At 34.6% G+C, this 12,074-nt stretch overlaps 1 protein-coding gene across 4 annotated transcripts in view; it reads left to right on the top strand.

The window, feature by feature from the left end:
* Positions 1 to 12,074, top strand: part of TDRD3 (tudor domain containing 3) — a 115,133-nt gene that overhangs the window by 366 nt on the left and 102,693 nt on the right. For 2 of the 4 annotated variants that reach the window (XM_004680108.2, XM_012723277.1), the window contains exon 1: positions 871 to 939. The exons of 1 other annotated variant lie outside the window; for it this stretch is intronic. The gene's annotated coding sequence lies outside the window, so the exon portion shown is untranslated. Of the gene's footprint in view, positions 1 to 865; positions 940 to 12,074 lie in introns of those variants that run through there. One more of the 4 variants, XM_012723279.1, reaches the window with a different exon arrangement.

The raw sequence follows: 12,074 nt of genomic DNA, 5'->3' as shown, positions 1-12,074 counted from the left end.
CCAGGCCCGAGCCGGACCGCTCTGGAGGACCTGCAGGGCTCCGCGCCGTTCCCGGATGTTTGCTGCGGCGGGACGAGGGCGGCGAGGAGAACCAAGTGCGGAGAGCTAGACGAGCGGGCCTGCAGGAAGTTAAGGACTGAGCAGGGTACGGCGGGTGCTGCCGCCTGGGCCGCCGCTGCCGCTTTCTAGTTATTTTATATAGCACGGACTGGGGTGAAGCTGCCCTCTGTGGCACACACACAACTTCTCAAGCAAAGAATGACCGCTTTGTCAACTAGTGTGGGTACTCTGTAGAACTTTCTTCAAAGGATGGCGTTGGTCTGAATTTTAAAGACACTTCATGTCCAGATTTTAGGATCTGAAAGCACTAAAAATTATGCCAGATTCAGCAGTGTTTAGAACTGCAGCCTTTAATCTTGTAAACATTGAGTTTAATTCAGCAGCGCCTTTCCTGGCCTTCATAGGGACAGTCTGGGATGAGAATTGGGGAAGGAGGATGAAAAGACTTGCCCCTGATCACTGGTTGTTTGCAGATCTTAATGCAAAGGCAATAAAAGAATAAATGCACACGCGGGGTGGTAAAGTGTACAGAGGAACAGGCGAATGTACTATAGGATTGAAGAGGAGAGTTTCCTAAAGAGATTTGGACTTTGAAAGATAGTAAGGAAAAAGGCTTTGCACAGAAAAGCTGGAAAACAGGCCCAGAAGTAGGAGAGTGCTTCTTGCTTTGTAGAACTGGGTCTTGATCTATATGCTTCCTGCAAGTAGAAGCAACTCCAGTGAGGAATAACACCAGAATGGTTGGGGTCAGATTATGGAGACTACATACCAGTGCTTCAGAGATGTGGGTTTGATTTTGAAAATTAAGTTTTGGATTAGTGATAAACACTTGTGCTTTGAAGATGTTGCTCCTGTTTCTACAGGTGCTCCATTTTATAGGTAAGGACACGGAGGCATGAACTGTTCTTTTTCATAAATGACTTAGCTAGGAATTGGTTGAATCTTGAACGCAGGGGCTGATTTGTAAATCTCATGCTCATAACTGTCATGCATTATTGTTTCTACAGGTTTTTTTTTGTATAGAACTCGGTTATCGTAAGAAACTGCAGTTAAAAACTCAGTGTTATTAATGTTCTTTCATGAATCTCTGTGTTTCAGTATACATTGCAAGATTGTTTTGAATAATTTTGAATCACTCACTGTTCAGTTTGAGCTTTCCCCATCTTTATTAGATTGAGCCTAGTTCTTTAAGTTAGTAATGATTTCGCTTACACACTTGATCACTTGATTTTTTTACTGGTTTTCGACAAGACCCCACCCTCTTTAGAAAGTCTGGTTTTATTATTTTGGTTCCAAACACTGAATTGTTTTTTGGATTCTAAGCTCTTTAAAAACATGCAATGACATCTTATTTCTGTATATCCTTAGTGCCCACTTATCTGTGGTTTTGCTTTCCAAGGTTTCAGTTACCTGTGGTGGGTTGGAAAATGTCTACAAAAAGATATTGAGAGGGAAAGAGCATATTCACATAACTTTTATTTTATTACACATTTTATCTTATTACAGTGTAGTGTTACAGTTCTATTTTTTAATGAGCTTTTACTTAGCTCTTACTGTGCCTAATATATACATTAAACTTTATCATAGGTATATGTGCATGCATGTATGTGTGCATAGGAAAAAAGCCATGGTATATATAGGTTTTATATAGGCAGCCAGGTTTTGCAATGACTCCTCCTCCATACCCTCCCAAAGGTAATAAAATTAATCTTGGAATGCTCTGCCAATCAAAATTCCCTAACTAGGGTCTCTAGGCAGAGTTCCAGTTCTTCACTGCCTTGTTATTTTGTTACAAAACCCTACCAATGTTATATTGTAATATTTGTCAGTTTGTGTTGTGAATTACCTGTTACTTGTTTCTTCTACCAGACTGTTGTGTTTGTGTGGTGGTGAGTGGCAAAGCCAGGAATATTCTCTGAATCTGATAAGACTATCTTTCTAGGAATTTGGGAGTTTCATGTAATACCTGATCAGTCTTGAACAGACTTATCTTGTTCCAAAGAAGACAAGAGGCTCTCCTAGAATTTCATTCTATTCACCTAGTACCTAAAAAAGAAATAGATGCTAAAATATTTAAACAATTATTAAATCTCTTTTATTAGCTTCACTTTATAAGTTAGGAAAATATTTAGTACTGAGGTTTTTTTTTTTTCAGTAAATCTTCAAGAGGTACCAATATGTGTAAAATGTTCTATTACTCCATGTTACTCTTTTAGTATACTTCACTTCCCTTGTCTTTATTCTTCATCAGAACCCCAGAGAAATCATTATTTGAAAACACAACTCCCAACAGTGCCATCTTGGCAAACTTCACAGTATTTTTTTTTTTCCTTTTCTTGATGGCCAATAGCACAGAAAGTTTTAGGTGTTGATGATTTGAATTTAGGAGTTTTAGACTTGGAAATATAGTTGTTGTGTTTAAGTAATGATCTAAATGGTTTTGGGCCTTCGTAATGCTTGATTATATGGGTGGAATAACTTCTCCAATTTTGAATAAATGTATCTAGTTATAAGATATACTTTACTCTTTGCCTTGCTTGATTTCTCTTTGGTGGATTCCCTTAAAGGGAAATTGTACATTTCTACTAATCTTAGGAACCTTTTTAATCTTTCTATACATAGAAATAGCAACCTTTTAAAACTTTACAAATGGAAACACAATCAGATGTGTTTTGTTTTATATTTTCCGCAGAATTAGTGGTTGTATAATTTAGCTACTTCAATGTATAGATGAAGAAATTGAAACAGAGAGTACAAACAACTTTCTCAGCATTAATAGGTAGTCCAAATGTCCAAAATAAACATTTAGTGTTCATTTTTACCTGGCTTTACTGACAACTTCTAAGTTAAATAGTTGTTCCAAAATACCACATTTAAAAATAAATTTGGATTAAAGCTAATTAATCTTTAAATTGGATTGGAATTAGAAACTGAATTTTGTGGCATGTAAATTTACTTTCTTCTTTAGAAATGTTAATGTTCTTATTAAAAAGTTATAGTATTGGAATCAAAGAAACCTTTTCCCTGCAGTGGTTCATTTAACTGCTTACTAGGTTTTATATGAAAATCTGGATAATTGAGTATTTTGTTGAAGTTTAAGAATATCTAAAAAGGTAAGGCACTATATTCTGTCTTTTGTCTTATTCAGTAGATTTAAAATGAAGAGACCATAAGGTGGCATTAGAAGTAGTGATTTTAATTTTTATTTTTATTCTCAAAGAATTTATTTTCCTTGTAATACCAGGTTTCTTTCTTTTCTTTACTTTTTAAAAAGACAATTGTGCATATAGAACTGGGGTACAGGCCAGAGGTGTGGGGCTGGTGAGAGGATTCACCAGAGACAGTGGGGAGCAGAACAGGCTGACTGACCAAGTACACTGCTGAGGGAAGTAGGGGAGGTCCTAGCACCATGTGGATCACCTCAAGGGTGGGGATGGAACTCATGCTGAAGTGGCTTTAGCTTTATAGTGCTGTGCTTTAACCCTCTGTGTCACCAGGGAAGGCCAAGAAGCCCAGGTTTCTAACATTCAAGATTTAACCAGGTTCCTCTCCTAAGTTTTTGTTTTTGGTGGGAAGTTTAGGGCTAGAAGGGAAAGAGAAAATAAATGTTAAAAGTCTCCTTTCTTGCCTTGTCTTTGTGATAGTTCATCTTACCCCCTGAGATTATCTGGTTACTAGTGCCATTACCATACTGATATATTCTTACCTAAGTATATGTCAAACCCATTCAGCTTTTGAAATATTAAGAAATATTACAGCCTATAAGTGTCTTTTTCAAAATTTAGTACTAGAGAACAACCATGGAACAAATTGTGAAAATTAGAACCACAAAATGATAAATGGATTATAAAGTTATTATTGCTCTTTGTCTGAGGAGCTTACCCTATTCCATACATTGCCCTGAGATAACTACACAACTTCATTACATTTTCCTGGAATTTCTGATATCTAAGTTTTCACCTTTCACAGACAGAGTTCTTTTAACATCCCACTAGGTAGAAGCATCCTTCCTAACACATTAATGACCTAGACTAAGAATTCATCTTCCTGTTCCACCCCATGCCTTGTTTGTTTTCATTTTCCCGAGAGATTTAGTCTCAAGAAATTGCAGGTGAATGATTACAATAAAGTTTGCGTCATCATCAATATACCTACATCTTCATATATTACATTAGTGATAGTCCTGCAATAACAGTTTATATAAAGAGATCAAGTTGAACTATTGAAAAAAAAAAAGAGATCAAGTTGATCCTTTGTTATTCCAATGTGTCCAACTCTTGATATGGGTATATTTGTAAAGAATATTGATACTTCTTTATAAGATTGTATATTATGTACAGGAAGTATTTATTATCCTCTAGAATTATAAGACAATTTGTCTTTATTTAGATAGAAACATATTCTTGGTACAAACTCTTTTGGAAAGGATCAGAACCATAAAACACTTTTTAGATGAAACAGTGCTATTATGCTGAGGATCTCTAGAAGAAACCAGTTATCCTTAGAATTATAAGACAATTTGTCTTTACTTAGATAGAAACATATTCTTGGTACAAACTCTTTTGGAAAGGATCAGAACCATAAAACACTTTTTAGATGAAACAGTGCTATTATGCTGAGGATCTCTAGAAGAAACCAGTTGCTTTCTATTTAATTTTCAGGAGAGTTTATTGGAGAGATACTTCTGTTTTGAAATATTTCCTATTTAATGAACATTTATAGCTATCTCTTTGGTTTATATTGTTTAATTATAAGTTTGAATGTTAATAAGGCTTGTTGAACTCTGTCTCTAAATATGGTAAGTATTGCCTGGCTGCTTCTATTGATAGTATAAACAGTTAAAAATGATTCTGTATTCCATTGGACTGTACAGTTTTTCAGGTTTTAAGGTGTTGCTGCTTGCAGTGATTTATTTTTTTGTGAATAACCTATAAATCTAGTTTCAATTGCCTGTAGACTTGACTGCCTCCAGCATAAAGGGGGTATAAAAAGAAATTTGCTACCTCAGCAAGTTGAAAATAGTTTTCTCCTCTTACACAGTAGCATTTGCTAAATCAAGTAAAAATTACATAGTAACACTTAAAGACCCATAAAAATATAACTGTCTACTTTCTAGCTTTATATTTTTTATTTTTGACAAAAGAAGAATATTGGCATTTGACATGTTGTTGTCATAATGTAAAACACAAAACCCCCTATAGTAATCTGTACTGAAATGTACATAGTAAATATTTGTGCTTCATGCACAAGATGCTGTGTTGTTGGGTATAATTTAAAATTAGAATGTAAGTATTATACATTGGCATTTCACTTATAGGGAATTGTTGAAAGTAGCTAAAACCCAGGTATGGGAAATCTGCAAGGTTTTCTAGAACTAACAATATATAAACAGGGTGTTTGTATATGCCACCTAGGGAAAAGAACACGGCAGATTGATGTACTTGTTCAGCAGATAATTATTGAACATTTTGTGGTAGTTTCTTTTTTTAAATGCAATTAGATGTAGTCTTATGAGCAGAAAACCATCAATTACGTATTCAAGTATATTGCAGCTGTAAAACATATTGGAGATGAGAAGGGGCATGGTTCTGTAAGAGCATATAAAAGAAATTTGATTTCTTCATGGTGGCCAGACAGTGCTTCATTGAAATGTGGAGGATGAGTGGAAACTAAAAGACCTAAGTAAGCAGCATAAACATAGTATGTCTATTGGGGATATGATGAGTACAAGAGTGGAAGGAAGGAAAGACCGAGATGGATGAAGGAAAAGTAGTCAGATGGGGCTAGAGACACTCAGGGGTTAGGTCCTGATTTATAGCTAGATCAGGGTACAATTTATTTTTAGTCTGATGGCAAGATAAGTCGCTTGAAAAGTTTGATTGGGGTGGGAGGGTTAAAGCAGGAATGATGTCATTGTTGAGTTTTGAGGTGTATATATATTTTTGAAGAAACTGGATTGGAATTATGCAGAAGTAGGAGGGTTGAAGTGATGGTGATGATTGAGATGGAGAGCAGTAGACTGATTTGAGAGGTAAATGGACAGAAGGTTTCTTCTCTCCCTTTGGGAAATACTTTCTATTTTTCAGAACTTTTTTGATGAATGGATATGGTAATGACTGCAAAGATGTCAAGAAGTTGATTTCTAGACTTATTATGTTAAGTAGAAATTATTAGAAAAGGACCATATTAACGTGGGGTGCATCATAAATTGAAGTCGGACACTCTGAGTGCGAGGTACCTTTGAAGCATTTAAAATAAGATGGCAGTTAGTTGTTAGGACATACAAATCTTGCACTCTGAAGAAAAGAATGAGTTAGAGATACAAGTTTGAAGTCTCTAGGAGTATAGTTGATGACTGAATCAGTACATGGATCAGATCATCTAAGACAGCACTCTACTGAATACTTGAAATGTGTCTAGTTCAAAATCAGATGTAATAAATGTAAAATTATACGCCAACTTGGAATACAGGAATGTAAATATCTCATTAACTTACACTGTTTACATATTGATATATTTTCAATATATTGTGTTAAGACAGTAATTTATCTGATTTTTTTAAAGACTTATTTATGTATACAGAACTGGGGTACAGGCCAGAGGTACAGGGGCGGTGAGAGGTTTCACTAGAGACACAGTGGGGAGCAGGAAAAGGTGGATTGACAAAGTACACTGCTGAGGGGAGCAGCAGGCCGGTTAGGAGAGGTCTGCTGCATTATGTGGATCACCTCTGGAGCTGGGGATTGAACTCCCACTGAAGTGGCTTTAGCTTCTTAGTGCTGTGCTTTAACTTGCTGCACCACCAGGGAGGGCCCCACCTGATTTCTTTTTTTAAAAAAAATATGTGACTACTAGAAAACTTAAAATGGATGACTTGCATTATATTTCTGGTAGGCAGTACTGATTTATGACCTACACATCAAGTTGAATAAAAAGGTTGGGTTTAAGTACTGAGGAAACTCAGCATTTTAGAACAGAATTAGCCTTTAAAGAGCTGTCACATAGGGAGAAAAACATTGTAATGAATTATGAAGTCATTAGCTATTATAAGAAGAAAAACTGGCAATATTTTTAAGAATTCTCTTACAAAATTTGATAGATCAGTATTCGTTTATTAACTTGTTGATATTAGAGACTTGGAGCAGTTCTAAAACATTCACATAAATTTGGTTATTTACAGGTCATCTTATTTAATTCTCAAAAATCTCCCTGCCCCAACTTTTCTAATTAAAATACAAATAAAATCTAGTGATGGCTTTTCAGAAGACATGAATATCATGTGAGGATGTTAAGGAAAAACTTCATTTTACTAGGTTCTACCTAGGAAAGTAGAACCTTGAGAATTTTGAAAATTAATAAAGGTGGATTTTAAAAAATAATTTGAGGGTTCCTCCCTGCTGGCACAGTGCATTGGAGCACAGCACTGCGAATCTCAGCCAAGCCATGCTGCTTCAGTGCAAGTTCAATTCCTGCCCCGGAGGTGATCCACATGGTTACAGCAGACCTCTCCTGAGCTGTCCACTGCTCCCCTCAGCAGTGTACTTTGTCGATCTGCCTATTCTCTCCCCACTCTGTTTCTGGTGAATCCTCTCACCGTCCCTGCACCTCTAGCCTGTACCCTAGTTCTGTATGCATAAATAAATAAAATCTTAAAAAAAAATAATGTGAGACATTAAATACAAATATCGATGGAAAAATTGGCTAAATAAATTAAGCCAACATTTTACAATTGATTTTGGAACTGATTCAGTTCATATTATTATTATTGGAGAGAATTAGGGACTTATATAAGTTTAAATGTTCAGAAAATTGATAGGTGATTATGATAAAGTTAATGAAATAACCCTTTTGTCATAAATAAAATTTAATTTTAGACACAGAAGTAAATGCCTACTTGACTTCTCCAATTACTTAAATAGTTAATTGATGTCTTATTGTTTTATAATCTTCTGAAAGGCAAGGATCAATTCCTACTTCTGTAGTATACCTAACATTTTGCAGAGTGTAAGGGACACAGTAGAAACTCAGGTGCTTGTGGATTGAATGCTAGTATCATCCTAAAGTCTTGGTGTCTTTTCTTTGTATTGCTTTAGTGTCCCTAAGGAACATGAAACTTTTTCAAGATTTTTGTAGAGTAGAAAATTGTCGTTTCTGAAATGACTGGTGTGGAAAAAATCCTATTTAATGAAAAATGTTGTAGAAATGCAGAAAATGATGTATTGAACATTTTTCATATTTGATATTTACTTCAAACTGAATACAGAATGTACACTAGAAGTATGTGTTTAGTTAGATGCTAACATTGAAATTTCTTTGTTTGGGACTACCAGCTGTTTTTGAAGGGGCTCTGAAGTATTCTCTCAAAGAAAGCATTGTTAAGTAGAAACTATTTTCAAAAGTTATTAGTGTAAGTTTTTCTTAGGTCCTAATTATTTACTTGTGACATTTTATGAAGTATGCTACAAATCTCTACTTTTCTTTTTGATATGTCAGAATTGTTTGTTAGATAGGTGTCCATGGTTAGAAAGGGGTTAGGAAGTCAAGATTGTAATTCTCTGTAGGGCAGCACTTTGCAGTTTTATAAACTAACATAGGGTTCCAGCCCGCTGGGCTCTTACCTAAGGGCATTACCAAGCACAAATTGTTCTTTTACTAACTTTGAATTGTAAACAATAAAAGGACCCTGTATGTCACTGGTTAGGGCATGAAGCACCTTCTCAGTATCTTCAATTCTCCATGCTGTGAATGGCTAGTACAGCTGCCTGAGCTGAGCACCTAAATTGGTACTCAGAGGGTTTTACTGTGATCTTTTTTCCAGGCCGACTACTAATTCCTTCAGTCTGTTTCCCTTTAAATTGTAATTAATAGTGACATCTTCCTTCAGTTGTGCTGTTTGCAGGGAGGGTTGAAGTAGTATTACCCAGGCCAATATTCTTTTACTTTAAGAAATTATATTGTTTTTTGTGTTTCTAAGTAAGGACATTGCATAGCCATTTCTCTAATTACATGTTATTTTATACTACAGTGCTGTATGTTATATGTTATAAAGTGAAATTGCAAGCCTTCTTGATTATTCATGTTGCATACCTAGTATGGCACCTTGAAAAGTGGTCATGCTTGTTAAACAATAATAGCCTTTTAATATATTTTTTGGCTTTCTTACAGTTTTAGTTATGAATTATTATGAACTAATTTTAGCTTAGAATTGATACGGTGGAATTTATCAGTGTCATCATGTTAGATAATGTTATTTTGATTGTTTCTACTTGAACATGTTACAAGAAACTGAATTGGACTGTTGGTGGTCGTCGAAAGTATTTTACCTTATCACAGTAACTTCCATGTATGTATTTATAGTTATTGGCAATATAATGCTTTAAGTGAAAAAAAATTATTTAAGAAATGTATGAATGTGGATTTCTGTGTATCTAAAACACATACCTTCAAATGGAAATACAAGCTAGTTTTGATTGAATGTTATTGCTAAATTCAACTTGTGTGTTCCTGTTATACCTCTCTAGTATTGTCTAGCAGCATCCATTTTTTCTTCTTTTTTTGTCTATGATCCCAGTATATAAGATCTAATAGTTCCAGAAAGTCAGCATTGTGAAAGTGCTGCTGTGGAATGAGCTTGCATATTTGAGTCAATTTGCATTTGAAGCAGATTACTAATTCACATGAGTTTTGAATAGTTAAAATTTATGTTGGAATTAATTAGTATTTGGTATGTCTAGTGTGGTTACATGCATTTGAGGAGGTGGGGACCTATTTCCCTTGATCATATACAATATTGTAAACCAGTGTTACCTCAATTAAAAAATAATTGATTAAAATTACATCACTGAACTTGATTTTTATTTTGAACTACTGAGAATAGGAAGACACCGCTATATTCTACTGTCTACATTTAGATTTACACTTACTTCTTGAGAGTGTTGTTTGTTAAGTGCATGGATTCTGAAGTTCAACTCTATTGAGCCAGCGTCAATTAAGATAAAATCTTGAGCACATTATTGTGTTGCCTCAGTTCTTTCATTTGTTTTATAGTGCAAATTTACATGACATCTGCCTCATAGCATGAGGGTTCCTAAGTTAATACACAGACAGTGCTTAAAGGTCTTCTCTTACACTGAGCGTTAAGTCAATAACTTACTGGACCTTTTCTTTAATTAGTTAATTAAAAATTTTATTTTTTACATCGTTGTAGTCCCCCTAGTTCTGCCACTGTATCCCCTGTGAACCACGACCATGTTCCCTTGTATTCATCCTTCCCTTGGTTTGCTCCCCTCCACTCTTTTGCTTTATGTCTCAATTCTGTGCTCAGCTTGCTAGTTCTGACATTTTCTTGACCTTTTATTTCATTTCTCTATATTTCACATAGAAGTGAGTCCATTTAGTATTTATCTTTTTCCTTTGACTAATTTCAGCTAGCCTAATCCCCTCCAGCTCCATCCATGTTGCTGCAAATAGCACGAGTTTGTCTTTTTGATCACCGAGTAATATTCCATTACTCATGGAATATGCCACAACTTTGTATAAATATACCACAACCTTTTGATCCATTGGTGTATTTTGGGACATTTAGATTGATCCCATATTTTGGCTGTTGTATAGTGCTGCAATAAACATAGAAATGCGGGTTTCCTTTCAAATTAGTGTTTTTTGTCCTTTGGGTATACTCTTAGGAGTAGAATCACTGGTTCATAATGTTGATCTATTTTTAGTGTTCTGAGGAACCTCCACAGTGGCTGGAGTTTACATTGCCATCAGCAGTTGTGAGAGGATTCCTTTATCTCTACATCTTCTCCCATATTTGTTGTTTAAACCTGTACCCTTTTAACTTGTTGTAGCCAGTAAATAAATTGATGTGATTTTTGCATATGTTGATTTCTGATATTGTATTACTTTTGGAAAAAGTTCATTTCCTTTATTTAGAATACTTCATATATACTTTCTGATTTACTTTGATAAAGACAAGATCTTTGTAGTTTAGGGATTTTGAATGTCATCATAAAGTTTCTTACTTTTGGTAATTTCATAGAAATTAAGGCCTCAAATAAATGATGAAATGGTATATAGGTAGAATGAACATTTATTTCATGTCATGTGTTATTTTACTTGTACAGGAAGAATAGCGAGAAATTTGAGAGTGGAAAGTCAGTATTTTCTTAGTCTGGAGATGAATTTAATAAGTCTTAGAAGCTGAAGACAAGCATTTTCACATTCTTATTTAAATGTTGTTTTATCATTAAATATCTCCCTTTTGTTTTTATATAAATAAGCATTTAAGGAGTAGTGGACATGCTCAAAAATTAAATGTTTGGAATGAATTATATAACTTATAAGTCTATGGTACATTTCACTTTTTTAAGGATTGGATCTATTTTTGAGAATGATATCATTTGAATCTAGTTTTTGAAAAAAGAAAGATGTATTTTTACCTTAAATAAGAGATGGCAAATCATGGCCTGTGAACCAAATCTGGCCTACTATCTGATTTTGTGAATAAAGTTTTCTATTGAAAAATAGCCAATGGCAGAGTTAAGGAACTGTTTCAAGGACAGATTTGAGTAACTATTACAGATATTATGGTCTACAAAACTGAAAATTTGCTACTTGACCCATTATAGAGAAAAGGATTGCTTGTGTCTCTCCTAAGTAATTAGCAAAATGATTAATAGTCCATTATTACCACATATTATTAAGATTGAACAAGTATGGCTGTTTGTCTTAATATTTGTTAAAAATAGCTTCCCCAGATGCAACAGTCTGTGTTCTTGTACTTATTTGTAATGACTGATACAAATAGAGTTGCCTCACATTATAGTAAATCCTAACTATTTGAGAGGAATGTGCCAGTACTTGGCAATGTAAATTTGTATTAAATACAGAATTGTCAGGTGTTTTCAAAATGGTTTAGTGATTTTATTTTTTAAAGATTTATTTATTTATTCATACAGAACTGGGGTACAGGCCAGAGATGTGGTGGGTGAGAGGATTCACCAGAGACAGAG

Source organism: Condylura cristata, unplaced genomic scaffold (assembly GCF_000260355.1).
Source record: "Condylura cristata isolate star-nosed mole 26May11 unplaced genomic scaffold, ConCri1.0 scaffold00010, whole genome shotgun sequence".
Classification (NCBI taxonomy): Eukaryota; Metazoa; Chordata; class Mammalia; order Eulipotyphla; family Talpidae; genus Condylura; species Condylura cristata.
Note: the sequence above shows the minus strand (reverse complement) of the source record. Positions and strands in the feature narration are given on the sequence as shown.